The sequence below is a fragment of the Monodelphis domestica genome, chromosome 3, assembly GCF_027887165.1.
Source record: "Monodelphis domestica isolate mMonDom1 chromosome 3, mMonDom1.pri, whole genome shotgun sequence".
NCBI lineage: Eukaryota > Metazoa > Chordata > Mammalia > Didelphimorphia > Didelphidae > Monodelphis > Monodelphis domestica.
In genome coordinates this window covers 177,469,019-177,485,128 of record NC_077229.1, presented here as the reverse complement: position 1 = coordinate 177,485,128, position 16,110 = coordinate 177,469,019, and the positions used below count along the sequence as shown (strand labels likewise).

The 16,110-nt window shown below is 39.4% G+C and overlaps 1 protein-coding gene and 1 long non-coding RNA gene across 4 annotated transcripts in view; one reads left to right on the top strand and one right to left on the bottom strand.

Moving 5' to 3' along the window:
* Positions 1 to 4,217: 4,217 nt before the first annotated feature.
* On the bottom strand, positions 4,218 to 8,041 carry LOC103096176 (uncharacterized). Its single transcript, XR_465229.2, has 2 exons — positions 6,695 to 8,041; positions 4,218 to 5,010 (listed from the first exon to the last, which is right to left on the bottom strand). It is a non-coding gene; the product is annotated as an uncharacterized LOC103096176 (long non-coding RNA).
* Positions 8,042 to 8,412: 371 nt separating this feature from the next.
* Positions 8,413 to 16,110, top strand: part of PLEKHF2 (pleckstrin homology and FYVE domain containing 2) — a 42,113-nt gene continuing 34,415 nt past the window's right edge. Inside the window, exon 1 of one of the 3 annotated variants that reach the window (XM_007488131.3) lies at positions 8,413 to 8,545. The gene's annotated coding sequence lies outside the window, so the exon portion shown is untranslated. Of the gene's footprint in view, positions 8,546 to 8,702; positions 8,835 to 8,926; positions 8,950 to 16,110 lie in introns of those variants that run through there. The other 2 variants (XM_007488132.3, XM_056823298.1) reach the window with 2 other exon arrangements.

Genomic DNA, 16,110 nt, shown 5'->3' with positions numbered 1-16,110 from the left:
GGGTGGCTCAGTGGATTGAGAGTCAGGCCTAGCGATGGGAGGTTCTAGGTTCAACTATGACCTCAGACACTTCCTAGCTGTGTGACCCTGGGCAAGTTACTTGACCCCCATTGCCTAGCCCTTACCACTCTTCTGCCTTGGTACCAATACACTATATTGACTCTAAGACAGAAGGTAAGGGTTTAAAAAAACAACCCACTAGAAAGCATAGGAATAAATGGGTCATTCCTTAAAATATGTACTATGTACCTAAAACCTTCAGTAAGTATTATCTGCAATGGGGAGTAAGCTAGAAGCCTTTCTAATAAGATTAAGAGTGAAGCAAGGATGACAATTATTATCACTGTTATTGAATATTGTATTTGAAATGTTAGCTTTAGCAATACAGAAAGAAAAAGAAATTGAAGGAATTAAAGTAGGCAATGAGGAAACTAAACTATCACTTTTTGCAGATGATGTGATGTATACTTAGAGAATCTTAGAAAATCAACTAAAAAACTAGTTTAAATAATTAATGACTTTAGTAAAGTTTCAAGATACAAATAAATCCATATAAATCATCAGCATTTCTATATATTATCAACAAGGTCCAAGAGTAAGAGTTAGAAAGAGAAATTTCATTTAAAATCACTCTAAACAATATAAAACACCTCGGAATCTACTTGCCAAGGCAGACACAGGAATTATATGAAGAGAATCACAAAATACTTTTCATACAAATATAGTCACATCTAAACAAGTGGAAAAATACTAATTACTCATGACAATTCTACCTAAATCAATTTATTTATTCAGTGCCATACCAAACTACCAAATAATTATTTTATAGAACTATAAAAAATAACAAAATTCTTCTGGAAGAACAAAAGGTAAAGAATATTAAGGGAACTAATGAAAAAAATGTGAAGGGTGGTACATAGCAGTACCAGATCTCATAGTGTATTATAAAGCAGAAATCATCAAAGCAATCTGATAGTGGCTAGAAATAGAATGGTTGATCAATGGAGTAGATTAGATACACAATACAGGGGTAAATGACCTTAGCAATCTTGTGTTTGATAAACCCAAAGATCCCAGCTTTTGGAATAAGAACTCACTCTTTAACAAATATTGCTGTGAAAATTGGAAAACAATATGGCAGAAGCTAGGTATAGACCAATATCTGTGAATTTTAGATTTTCTCCACCATGCTTAGTCTTAGAATTCTAGCAACCAGGAATGTCTGCACCTCTACTTAAAGATTAAGTGTTGAGGAGGATGGCCTATGACAGACGTGCTAGAAAGTGACAAATAAGAAACAACTGACAGACCCCCTGGGCTGTCCTAAGTGAAGCTTAAGCTACCATTGGTACATGTGAAACGTAGGAAGTGATGTAAAGAACGGTCTATATAATTCGTGTCACTTCCTCTCTCATTGTCTCTGGCAGAGATGTTGCTCTCTTGCTCATGTGGCTCATGGTGGGGTGCTTGGCATCTTGGTGGATTGGCGTTTGCGGGCTGTTGAGGTGACTGGAAGAAACTCTGTAGCGTGGGTTAGGTGAAGCATCTTCCCTGAAGGTCCTTGGTGAGGTAACCGATTCCTCCTTTCCTACTTTTCTTGACCTCCAAACTCCTATCTGGCTTGCCAGAGTAGTCCAATTTCTTTTTTCTCTCTCTCTTCTTAATTTCTTCCCTCTATTGTAATTAAACCACCATAAAATTCCCAAACTGACTTGAGTATTTTATTGGGATTGAATCGATCCTGGTGACCACTAGTATAATATATTCGGTCAATAACCCCTAAATTTTACCCCTTACATTTGTTCATAGTTTTTTTTTTAATAGTCTAGTCCTCTAATGGTCTGAGGGACAGTGAACTGGCCCCCTATGTAAAAAGTTTGGAGACCCCTGGATAATCTCTAAATTCCCTTTTAGCTCTAATAGTCTGTGATTTTTCTTTTTCCTCTCTCTTCTAGGGCTGACAATTGAATTGTAAACAAACCAACCATGCCTCACCCATCTCTATCCCTATAATTCTAGTTGGATGTCCTAAAGGCTTACTGAAGGCAACTTCTCCACTTTCCATCAGCAGGTTTGCTGGGTTGGAACTCCAGGAACATCATGCTACCCAGGATAAACTGATAATCTGAAATCTCATCACTGGGCTGATCTACTGATTCTCAATTCCTTCAGGCTGCCCTCCCCTCTGACCAAAGGACTGAAGGGTAGAGCACTAAATTCCTCTCAAAGCTGGGAATCTGAACTTTCTAACTCCTCCATTTTCCATCAGTAACTCTACTTGGTTTGAATTCCAGGAACATTCTGTCCCATGGTGGATCCCTACCTCCCCTTCCAGCTTCCTTTCATGAGTTATCTTTCCCCATTAGATTGTAAGCCCTTTGAGGATAAAAATTGTTTTTTCTTATTTGTATCTTCAGTGCCTAGCACAGTAATTATTGAATTGAGTTTCAAACTACACATCCAAAACAAAACTCATTTTTCTTCCCATAGCCACCTCTCTTTCTAACTTCCTTATTTCTTTTTAACGATTCTATTATCTTTCTAATTACCAGGTACCTCTGGTATGAGGGCTTTCTGAGCCCTTTTCAGGACTGCTTATCCTCTTTTGGTGTTCACCTGCTACCCAGTTCTCACCTGTGCCTCCAAGAAGCTGTAGCATGTACAGTGGTCACATCCTAGCAAACCATCTCGGCGGGTGGGTTAAACTAGGCTGAGAGGAACCAACAGGCCTCAAACTTGTTGCTAGTTAGGGGAAGGTCTACTACTGGCATGTGAAGACTTCTCTTAGCAGAATGGGTGAATGAGAGCAATTTGTTCCAATAGCCATGAAAGTGACTGAAGGAGGTATTATGGACCTCCTAGAGATTGGTCATATAATTTCTTCCTCCATTAAATACAATTTATGCATGAAGCAGCTGGGTGGCTAAGTGGATAGAGTCAGGGCTAGTCATGGGAGGTTCTGGGTTCAAATATGGTCTTAGATACTCTCTAGCTGTGTGATCCTGGGCAAATCACTTAACCCCAATTACCTAGCCCTTTCTGCTTGTTTGCCTTGGAACCAATACTTATTGATTCTAAAACAGAGGGAAACAGTTTAAAAAAATGTCATTTCAGTTTTCCTCAGGTATGAAGGACAACGATCAAGTTCAAAATCCTGGGATCACCTATGATTTTCAGTTTCCATCTTATAACCCATCAGTGTGGCCCATCCTGGAGTCAGGAAGGACTGGGTTCAAATTTGGCTTTGGATATTTACTAGCTATATGGTGTTGGGTAAATAATTGCTGTTTGTCTCAGATTCCTCATCTGTAAAATGGGAATAATGTGCAGATCAAACGAGATAATAATTGTAAAGCATTTGCACAGTGCCTGACACATAGCAAGCTTTCTATAAATATTATCTATTATTATTGTTGTGATCATCATGTCCTGTTAATTCCACCTCCACAATATCTTGCATGTATCTCCTCTCCACTTCCATTTATCAGAGTTCCATGGACTATTTCAATAGCCTCCTAAGGGGCCTTCTTGCTTCCAGTTTCTTCCCTTTACTAATCCATTAGCCACAAAGTTGTCAAATTGATATTCTGAAAGCAGAGATCTGATGGCTTCACTCCAGTGTTCAAGAAACACTCCCAGTTTTCCCTTAGATCTAGGATTAGAAAACAAAAACAACAACAAAAACTCCTCTGTTTGGCATTTAAAGTCCTTCACATTCCAGCTCCAGTTTACCTCTTTCTTTACATTATTCCCTTCCTCTATTTTATATTCCAGCCAAAGTGACCTACTCATTACATAAAAGTGCTTAGGCACTTTTACTCCTACCCTGAACTATACTTTCATCTCTATATCTTGGAATCCTTAGCCTCTTCAAAGGCTCAGCTTCTGCCCCCTCCTATAGGAGACTATCCTGATTCCCTGAGTACTAGAGCCCTCTCCCCTACTACTTGCTTTGTATTTATTTGTATAAATGGAGATTTTGAGCCTTCGGACTTCATCCCATTAGTCCATTAGTATTTCCCAAAATTCCATTTTCCTGCATCCCCATGTTTTTTTGCATGATTGTATTTAAATGGCTCTAACTCCTCCCTCGTGCTCTGTTGGACCTGCGACCTGGCTGAATGAAGTCAGGCAGTCCTTTTGTTTTAGTTATTATTAATAAAACTTTATAAAATATAATACATAATTATTGATTATTAATTTTAAAACCCACATACTTTTATCAGTCAGTCAACAAACATTTATTTATTAAGTGGTTATTGTATTCCTGGAACTTCATTGAGTGATGGGAATGCAAATAAAAGCAGAGTCTCTACTCCTCAAGTAGCTTACATTCTTTTATTTTTAATTTAACTTGTTCCCCCAATTGCATGTCAAAAGTTTCCAACATTTTTTCAAAGATTGAGTCTTGAATTCTCTCCCTCCCTTCCTCCCCTCAACCCTTTACCTCTACTGAGATGGTAAGCAGTCTCATATAGATTTTAGATTTTACATGGGCAGTCATATGAAACACTTACAGGTGCTATCATGTAAAACTTGTGGAAGGAAACTCAAATAGAAAAAAAAACTATGAAAGAAAAAAGTTCCCTTTGGTCTGGATTCAAATTCAGTTCCTTTTCTCGGGAAGTAGATGGCATTTTTTAATCATGAGCTCTTTGGGATGGTTTTGGATCATTGTATTGCTGAGAATAGCTGTTATTAACAGTAGTTCTTTGTAAAGTATAAGGTTACATTCTAAAGGAGGAAGATAACAGAAGAGGGAACCGAAAGGGAGAAGAAAGAAGATAGTACTCGCGGGTGTGGTAGAGAAAGTCCAATGGATACGTGTCAGTAGTACAGCCTAGAGAGAGAATGAAGACATTTTTGGTCTGGGTTTCTTCTGTAAATTGGAGGTGCTGGAAGGAACCAGTCAATCAGCAGATGAAGTCTCCAGGAGGAGGGTACTTCCAATGTGAGTAGTAGTACTAACACAGGTGGAGGGAACTTCCAGGGTGAAGGGGCTTCTTTGACCTGGAGAGAAAATCCTATGGTGATACATCCACAATGCAGCAGATTTTGTATTTACTTTCCTTTTTTTTTTAACTTACCTTTTGTCTTGGAGTCAATACTGTGGTAGAAGAGTGGTAAGGGCTAGCTAGGCAATGGGGGTCAAGTGACTTGCCCAGGGTCACACAGCTGGGAAGTGTCTGATGCCAGATTTGAACCCAGGACTTCCCATCTCTAGGCCTGACTCTCAATCCACTGAGCTAGCCAGCTGGTCCCTATGTATTTACTTTTCTGAGTGTTTATTTCCTTTAAGAAAATTTAATCTCTTTTAAAGTAAGGTTGTGTTCCATTTTTGTCTTTATATATTCAGAGGTTAGCACAAAACCTGGAACATAGTAGATTAATAAATGCATAAATTAATTGTGTATATTTTAGTCTCTTCTGACTCAATAGTAAATTCCTTGAGGTACTTCTATGTACTTCTTTGGTATTTACTCCAAGGAATCTATTACTAAAGGCTTGTTGAATGAATTAAGTCACTGGCCAGATGGTTTAACAATAAATACTATAAATGGAGTTATACTTTTCAGGTAGGGAAAAGTTGAGGTTCCACAGTGTCAGAAAATATTTTAAAATGTTGATAAAACACTTAGAAGCAGTGTGGCTGTGTCCTGAATGGAGATCATACTGGAGGAAGAACTGGGTTCAAACCCAATTCTGATACACATTAGTTGCTGTGTGACCCTGGACAAGCTACTTATGTTACTGAACAAAATTATATGCATTGACAGGAAGAATTTCTTCCCAAGGAATAATTTCCCTATACAAGTAAAGTCCAAGGTTGGGGCATAAGCCAATTATTTAAACATAGTGCTTGAATTTTTCTCCAATCCCTTCATTTTACAGTTAAAGAAACTGAGGCCTAAATTAAATAGCTTACTTAAGGCCACACAGGAAAGTAGAAGAATCCGAATTTAAACTCAGGTTTTTTTCCTTCCACATTCAGCACTTCCCACTGTACCATGTTGTTTCTAAATACTCTATAATTTTAGGTTTTGTTATTTCACTGAAGCAACAAATGGGAAAGGCTTAAAAGGGCCAGCTTTTATTACTGTGTTCTCCATTAATGTGGGGAAAAAAAATACCAACAAGTTCTGCGATCATAAGCTTACCGTGACCTTTTTAGTTGTCAATAGATTCCTTTCTTTTTGCTGGTCAACATTTTTCATTTATTGAGAAAGTCTAGACCTAGAAGGGTCTCAGAGCAGTAATATCAAACTCAAATAGAAATGGGGCCACTCCACCAGCTTGTACGTAAGGATCTGGTGCTATATGTTGACTTAGAAAACCATTAATTTTTATTAATGTGTAGTTCTATTATATGATCTAGTTGTATATTCTAATATGTATGTGTGCTTTTTAAAAAAACCTTTATCTTCTGTCTTAGAATCAATACTTTTCCAAGGCAGGATAGAGTAAGGGCTAGGCAATGGAGGTTAAGTGACTTGCCCAGGGTCAGACAGTTAGGAAGTATCTGAGGCTGGATTTGAACTCAAGATTGCTAGTGCCTAGGCCTAGCTCTCATTCCACTGAGCTACCCAGCTGCCCTTAATATCCAACTTTTATTTGCAAAATAGTTCCCAATTACATATTAATCAGTTTTGGGACAGCACTAAGAACTGTCTGACCCTTTTGTCTTAGAACTCACCTCAGACTGTTGTCCTTCATTTTCAAAGAGGATGAATGATATTACAGGGTGATGTCTTGACTTGTATGTAAGCTGTTTTTAAATAAGGCAGAGTTACACAAAGTCATTAGCCTTGCTCTCTCTTCCAGTCATCCAAGTCCAGGCAAGACAAAAGCCAAGGTGCCTGGTGATGACCTTGGATACAGTGGATGATCTTAGCATCTTCCGTGTCTGACCAAGTTCTAAGGGCTCCACAGTGCTTGCTTATGGCAATGGAAACAAATTCTGCTGCAGGAAGTTCTCACATTCTTGGGATAGACATTGTACCTAATTCACCCACAGGTTAGTGGCTTGTTGGTTACCTTCAACTTGGTTTAGTCCATTTGAGTACACCTTTGTATCATCTGCAAAGAATAATAATTTATTTCCTCATTGCTTCTTCTAATTCCTTTGATTTCTTCTTCTATTGTTATATCTAGAATTTCTAATCAATAGCGAATGGCAGTGGTGATAATGGGCATCTTTGCTTCACTCCCAATATTACTGGGAAGGTTTCTAGCTAGGTTTAGCCCATTAGCTACAATGGTTTTACTGGGTGGCTTGCTGTGTCTAGAGGTGAGTTGGATGGCAGGTAGATACCAAAGGTGGGCAAGCAGTCCTGAAAAGGACTTGGCAAGCCCTCATGCCAGAAGCAAGGTTAAAGCTTGGTCAAAGGCACTCAGGTTATAGAAATATAAAAGAACTCTGGTCCTTTCAACTCCTGTAAACAACCTGTAAACATTTATGAAGCATCTACTATGTGCCAGGCACTTCCCCAGCACACACACAACACATTGCCTAGAGCTCAAGCTTTCTTTTCTTTTCTCCCCAATTCAAAAAGTAGTTATACTACTAATAACTATCATTTATATAACACTTTTAAATGCCTCATTTTGTCCTCCCATCAACTTTAGAATGTAGGAGCTTTCACTGTTTCCAGTTTTTTTCAGATGAGAAAATTTGGGAAGAGTTAAGTGCCCAGAATTACACAGCTAGTAAATGACTGAGGCAGGATTTGATTTCACGTCCACCTGACTGCAAGTGCAGCACTGATCCACTAAGTGCCTGCAATGGCAGGCACTCTTCAGCACAAAGGAGCTGGGTGGCATTCTACCAAATAGGCTTCCATCCTTTTTACATTCTACATATGAAGTGTGGTACCAGGCTTTCTTTCATTCCATCTGACTTCGTTAAAAGTTAATCAGGTTCTTCCAGAAAAGGGTGGAAGTGATAATGAAAGATTCTGACATCTCCCAGGTCAGGAAGAAGGGCAGAATAGAACGAAGTTCTCAAGCCCTGCCCCAAAATGGCGTCGGAATCCTCCCTTCCTAGTCTTGTCCAACCCCACCCTTTCCAGACCCCAGAATGGGCGTGTCCTACACGGATGGCTCTGCCTCCCGCGCGCCTCAGAAGCGGGGTGGGTGTGCAGTTGGGTCCGTGCACGCGCTAGAGGACGCGCACGCGCCGCCGCCGCCGCGGAGGGGGCGGTTGAATCCGCTGTTGACTTAAGGAGGGGGTGGTAGTGGAGGGGGCGGAGGAGTCTCTGGAGCGGCGGTTGGGAGTCACCTGTATACGTAGGGCTGCCTGCCGCGTTCCCGGCTCGGCGGGTCCGGATCGGGATAGGCTTCTAGAAAGACCCGGGCGGCGGCAGCGGTAGCATCTGCGGCTGCGGCGCCTCCTCTGTGGCGGCCCCTTGCACCCTCGGGGAGGGGCTTGTGCAGCCCCCGGGGGAGGGCGGCCAGGCGGGGACGCCGCCAGCCGCCGGCGGCTCCTTCATCCCCTACCACCGAGAAGCTCTTGAGCCTCGCGGATTGCTGCCGGGCGTCCGGCCGGGTAGGTTCTATACCGCAGCTCTGAAGGGAAAACTTTCCAAGCGCTTCCTCCAGCGCGGGGAGTCGTCATCCTCCCCCTCCCGGGCGGTGGCGGTGGCGGCGGCGGTCGACGCCATGTTGGGGTCTGGGGAGAAAACGGGGCGCCTGGCTGTCCCCTCCCGCCTCAGGTTGGACACGCGGGATCCCTGCCTTCTCTGGGGCCAGGAGCTGGGGTCAAAGCAGTCGCTGACGTTTCCGTGCCGCCCCCTGCTCAGCCCAGGACCGCTGGAGGCCCGGTGCGCACCCCAGGAGTAAGTCCCTGGCCCAGCGGCCGGGTATCCAGAGGAGCCGGGAACGGGGAACAATCTCAGTTGGTTAGAGAAAGAAATGGCAGCTACACCATAGCAGTAGCTTTGGATCTCCGAGGTGTGCCTGGGGTGAGGGGAATCTACGAGAGTGGGTGCTGCCTCAATGAAGGACCTTGTCTTATACGGCTTGTCCGTATCCTCTGATTTTCTCAGATGTGAACAATTGTTCCCTGGACATTATTTCTTCTGAGGCTTTTAAAACCTAGGATGTTATTTAACCAGAGTCTGTCTCATTATCTCTTGCTGTGTCTTACGTCCCTCGCAGGCTTTGGGTACATTTGGGTATAGAAAAGAGTGTACATAATGCGATTAACCAGAGACCTTAACTTTATGCTATTGCAAATTAAGTTAAAATGTTAGTTGGCTTTTTTCTTCTTACTGGTAGTTGACTTTTTTCTTACATAGTTGAAGATTGTTTAAAGAGATTTAGACCAAAAAAATCAACGTGCTTATTAGACCTGTTGTCCCAGAAATAAGATGAAGTGAGCTAAACAGTAACAACTAATTTTTCACCTGTTCCCGAGACCTTCGTGTGTACTAGATTCCTAGTTCGGTATATTTCTTTTATGACTTCCAGTAGCTAATAGGGAGTTGAGGTTATTCAGCATTATGAAACCCCGAAACAAGTTTTTTTGCTCAAGTTCTGACGATAGAATTTGAACTTTATTAAACATATTAAACGTAATATTTGGCGATATCAAAAACCTTCTTGTTTAAAAACTAAAATAGAATATTTAAATAGGATAATACATTTAAGGCTTTTAAGAATATTCAGAATTAATCCCTTAGAAACAATTGATCATAGATAGAGACCTGGAAGGTATATGAAGAGGCCACCTGGGTCTACTCCAACCTCCTCATTTTACAGTGAGGAAACTGACCTGAGGAGGTTGCAGTTTGCCCAGAAATAAGACAGCAGGAAAAATTTGAATCTAGATCTAATAACGTCAGAACCATTTTATTTCTATTTTTCTACATAGCCTAATGTACTGGATAATTTTTTTCAAAGCATCTTTTTGATCAGAGATATGTTGCCATTCACCTGAGTAATGAGGATGACATTCTTTTTTGATTAGTTTAACTGAATCTTAATATCTTAGAGTAGTTATGTAAGAAATTTGGAATGAACAGTTGACTTTTTAAACTCTTGTCACTGCCTATTAAATACATCTTCTAGTTCTTCATAATTTATGTGCTTTGCTCTAGTCTTAAAAATCAGGCTCCAAGTATAGAGCTCCTCCTTTAAATTCAAACTTTTTTCTTAGATACTAGATGAAAGACCAAAGGTAGACTGCAGAATCCTGAAGGGTGATCCATATGAAATGGTTGAGGACTTTTTAGAAAATCTAATTACATGAATTTGTATGTTAGTAGGGGATGCTGACATAGCATTTCTGGATTAAGTCCTGATAAGGTATGGGTCCATCTATTTTTTTCATGAAATCAAAGCTGGAGAGGACCATCAGTGATAAGTCAGAATTGTGATGTGTCCTTACTAAATACAATGAACAGTTTCTGAGAATAGTTATTATCAATTAAATACCAATATTCACATCATATAGAAAAAAACTGGATAATGTCTGACACTAGGCCTTTAATGGTACACTTTTTAATGAATAAGATTGAACTCTTGACTGCTCTTGTATTAGTGCTATAAATTTGTATTTTTGTGTAGATAATGGGCAGTAATTCACTATTATTATGGTTGGGGACTAGACTGGACTTTTGATTTCATTGATATAGTGAATTCCTGGATGAGAAAGTGAAGTCAAGTAGTAACTTTCTTTGCAACATAAGAGTAGGATTGAGTTTCCTTGGGCATTGAGAGGTGAAATGGCTTGCCCAGGTCACAAAGTTAGTACATACCAGAAGCTGAATTATATTGAAATATTCCTGCTTCAATGGTCTTTGTCCTCTCTGCCATGCTGTCTCTTTACTATTATTGGAAATGAATATTTGTATTTATATTTGTAATATTATAATTATATACATAGATTTCTGATTATGTGGTCCACTGTTGAAAAAACTGGAAACATCCCTGTTCTAGAGCTTTATAGACCCTTTATCCTATGGAATATTCTTCCATTAATTGACCATATTATTTCAGCCCTTCAAAGAATTACTAAAAACCCATCTTCCCAGGAAGTCTTTTTTGACTTGACATCTCTTCTTCCTAAATATCTATTTAGGATTGCTTATTAATCCTACATTTCTTGAGTCTAGGAGGTATATTTTATCTATATGCTGTGTCCTTAATCCTGTGCCATGAACTCAGGTAATACAGTTTTTTTCTCCTGAGGTCATTTTAATTGCATGGAGGTACTCTGCAGTCTATTTGGAAACTTCAAAAAACTGACTGAATTTCTTTGGATGATTTGGTGACTCAGTGTTATACTTCAGTTGCTTAAATATTTGTAGAAGTTTTATAGATATGGAGGAGGGTGCAGTTATTTGAACTCAACTCTCTACCAATAACAAAAGGGAAGTATGTTGTAGATCTACATAATGTAATCATTATATAGAGACATCCCTCACCAAGGTGACCCCTCCCAACTTTGTTTCATAATAACATACCTAGGAAATAGTATACCTAACAAAATGTTGCCAAGGTGGAGATAAGTCCCTCTGTACCTCTGAAGTACTTGTTCAGAACCTTTGATACTAGGGCTTAATCATAAGTGGTTGCTGGTCAAATCTCAGGGGTGTACTCTCATGGGCTACTAGAGAAAAAGGTTCCCGGTCCTAGGTGACAGAGACAACAGAGAGGCATGTGTGGCACAGTTCACTCTCACCCTTACTCAGTATCTACAATGGTAGTATGTAGTATAAACTTAGTGAAAATGCTGGTTGGGTGGATTTTATATTTTAGATGCTTATGTATGTGAAAGATAGTAGATATTTCATTAAAGCACTTGTTTTGTATGATGAGCTAGATAGAATACAGTTGTATAGCAAACTAAACAAGAAATGTTTCGGAAGGTGTGTAAAGTTACAGTCTTCAACAATGCAAAGTAATGAATTCTGGCATTCTATTCAATGATAGAATAACTAAAAATATAATGACCAAAGTAGGACAGGTTACAATGATAGGTTATATAAATCTACTGAAATAATTCCTGATGAAAAAGCAAGCTAAATTACTGGTCATTGTAGAAGGGACAAAAGTGATGCTTGTGCAGTCTGAACATCATAAACATTTCAGCCTTTTTAAGTCCTTAAGGGGACTAGATTTAATGATGTGGCACAGGGAAACATTCTTGCATGGATGTTGATCCTTCAGTTCATCTATAACTAGAGACAGCAATTTATGGAGAAGAAAAAAATTTGGAAATCATAATCTTTTTTTCCTATAGTTGAAGGACTGTCATGTGGATCCCCAGGGATTACATTTCTTTCTTTGTCAGAGGTCAGAACTAGGAGCAATGGGTAGAAGTTGCAAAGAGAAATTTAGGCTTGATGTCAGAAAAAAACCATGAGGCTTTAAATAGCATCTAGTTCAAATCATTTTGTAGATGAGGAATTAAGGTCCAGAGAATTGTGTCTTATCCAAGATCACAGAAACAGTAATAGCAGATGATTTAAATTGATGTCCTCTTTCAAATTTTTTGCTTTTCCCTTGTACTATGAGTGCCAGGAAAGTAGTAAATTTTCCTCCTTTGAAAATCTTCCAGAGGCAGAATGACTACCGATGAGGTATATTAGTATTGTGGTTGTTGTTTCAGCAATTCTGAATAAGGCCAAGAAGGATAGTGGTAGGTGTTTTTCTATCTCCACAATATATATCCCATCCACATCTGAACCCTTCTCCACTCATGACTACCACACTATTGCAGTGACTCCTATTTAGTCTCCCTGCTTCCACTCTTTCCCTTCTCCATTCTATCCTCCAAACACCTGTTAAATTGATATTCCCAAAGCACAGCTCTGTGTCTTTCTTTCCCTACTCAAGAAATTCTAGTGCTTCTCTCTTGCCTCCAGGAAGAAATAAAAATCTTTATTGTAAAAATCCTTCAAAGTTTAGTTCTACTTTACCTTTGTAGCCTTATTGCTCATTGCTTTCCTTCATGTACTCTGCATACTTGCTGTTTCCCCATACATGGCATTAAAGTTCTGTCACCATGCTTTTGCTCTGGCTATCCTGTATGCTTTTGATACATCAGTTCTACCTTTTATTATTTATTTTCTTTATAGTTCAGCTCTAGTCACCTCCTTTAGGAAATCTGTTCTGATTCCTCATTTGTAGTACCTCTCCTCCCTCAAATTATTTTCTGTGTTTGCTTTTCTGTGTACATTTATTCCTCCTGTAGAATGTAAGTTCTTTGATGGCAGAGATAGTTTTGTTTTTCTCTTTGCATTCTAAGTGTTCATTATAGTGCTGGTACACAAGTAGACTATTAATCAATAAGCATTTATTAAATACCTTCTATGTTCTAGGAACTGTGCTAAGTGTTGGGTATATAAAGAAAGGCAAAAGAGATTCTCTGCCCTCTAGGACCTCACACACAGTCTAATGGGAGAGACAACATACAACTATGTACACTAAAGCTGTATACGATAAAAATAGGAAGTAATCAACAGAGGGAAGATACTAGAATTGGAGGGATTGGGAAAAGCTTCCAATAGATGGAATTTTACTAGGACTACAGGGAAGCCAGGAGGCAGAGATGAGAAGGGAACCTTTCAGAGATGGGGGATAGCCAAAGAAAATGCCAGGGAGTTCGGTTTTGATGAAAATGGGGAGGCAGGGAGTGAGGGTTAGGGAGCTGTGAGGTGTAAGAAGATTGGAAAGAGGAGGGGAAGAGATTAGGTTATGAAGGACTCTGAATGACAAGTGGAAGAAATGATATTTGATACTGTAGGTCAGTGGTGTCACCAACACACCAATCTGCCACATGCTGCTGAAAACACTCTGGATTGGGGCCAGAACCAGATTAAAATGTAATTGAAGGAAGTAGTCTAGTGGCTTAGTGGACAGAGCCATACCTGGAGATGAGAGGTCCTGGGTTCAAATGTGTCCACAGAGACCTAGCTGAATGACCCTGTTGCTAGCCCTTACTGCTCTTCTGCCTTGTGACCTATACTAGTAAGATTTTTTAAAATTTATTTTTTAAAATTTAATTTATTTAGTCAATTTAGAACATTATTCCTTGGTTACAAGAATTATATTATTTCCCTCCCCGCAACTGATGCGCAATTTCATTGGGTATTACATGTGTCCTTGATCAAAACCTATTTCCATGTTGTTGGTGTTTGTATTAGGATGTTCATTTAGAGTCTATATCCCCAACCATATCCCCTCAACCCATATATTGAAGCAGTTGTTTTTTCTTCTGTGTTTCTATTCCTACAGTTTTCCCTCTCAATGTGGATAGTGTTTTTTCTTGTAGATTGTTCCAAGTTGTTTGGATCACTGCATTGCCACTATTGGAGAAGTCCATTACATTTGATTGTACCACAGTATATTGGTCTCTGTGTACTTTGTTCTCCTGGTTCTGCTCCTTTCACTCTGCATCAATTCCTGGAGGTCATTCCAGGTCCCATGAAATTCCTCCACTTTTTTATTCCTTTGAGCACAATAGTATTCCCTCATCAACACATACCACAATTTGTTCAGCCATTCCCTAATTGAAGAGCATCTCCACATTTTCCAATTTTTTGCCACCACAAAGAATGCTGCTATGAATATTCTTTTTTTTCCTTTTAAACATTATTTTATTTGGTCATTTTCAAACATTATTCATTGGAAACAAAGCTCATTTTCTTTTCACCCCCCTCCCCCTCCCACAGGTGACACATAATTCCTCTGGGTATCACTTGTGTCCTTGATCCAAACTCATTTCCATGTTGATGGTATTTGCATTATGGTGTTCATTTAGAGTCTCTCCTCAATCATGTCCCCTCCACCCCTGTAGTCAAGCAGTTGCCTTTCCTCAGTGTTTTTACTCCCACCGTTTGTCCTCTGCTTGTGGATAGTGTTTTTTCTCCTAGATCCCTGCAGATTGTTCAGGGACATTGCATTGACACTAATGGATAAGTCCATTACGTTCGATTGTACCACAGTGTATCAGTCTCTGTGTATAAGGTTCTTCTGGCTCTGCTCCTTTCGCTCTGAATCACTTCCTGGAGGTTGTTTCAGTCTCCAAGGAATTCCTCCACTTTATTATTCTTTTTAGCACAATAGTATTCCATCACCAACATATACCACAATTTGTTCAGCCATTCCCCAATTGAAGGGCATCCCCTCATTTTCCAATTTTTTGCCACCACAAAGAGCGCAGCTATGAATATTCTTGTACAAGTCTTTTTCCTTATTATCTCTTTGGGGTACAATCCCAGCAGTGCTACGACTGCATCAAAGGGCAGTCTTTTTAGCTCCCTTTGGACATAGTTCCAAATTGCCCTCCAGAATGGTTGTTCACAGCTCCACCAGTAATGCATTAATGTCCCAACTTTGCCACATCCCCAGCATTCATTACTTTCCTTTGCTGTCATGTTTGCCAATCTGCTAGGTGTGAGGTGGTACCTCAGAGTTGTTTTGATTTGCATTTCTCTGATTATAAGAGATTCAGAACACTTTTTCATATGCTTTCATATTAATAGTTTTGATTTCTTTAACTGAAAATTGCCTATTCATGTCCCTTGCCCAATTTTCAATTGGAGAATGGCTTGATTTTTTGTGCAATTGGTTTAGCTCTTTATAAATTTGAGTAATTAGAGACCTTTGTCAGAGGTTTTTGTTATGAAGATTGTTTTCCAATTTGTTGCTTCCCTTCTAATTTTGGTTGCATTGGTTTTGTTTATACAAAAACTTTCTGATTTGATGTAATCAAAATTATTGATTTTTCATTTTGTAATTTTTTTCTAGCTCTTGCTTGGTTTTAAAGTCTTTCCTTTCCCAAAGATCTGACATGTATACTATTCTGTGTTCACCTAATTTGCTTATAGTTTCCTTCTTTATATTCAGGTCATTCACACATTCTGAGTTTTATCTTGGTGTAGGGTGTGAGGTGTTGATCCAAACCTAATCTCTCCCATATTGTCTTCCAATTTTCCCAGCATACTAAGTAAGATTTTAAATAAGTATTTGGAAGATATTTAACAAAACAAATAAAAATACACTAACATAGATAACGTTACATTTTAAAACTTAAGTCAATATGCGAGGATCCTTGGATGATAAGAAACCAATTGAGTTTGAGTGTGTGTACATGTGTGGAAG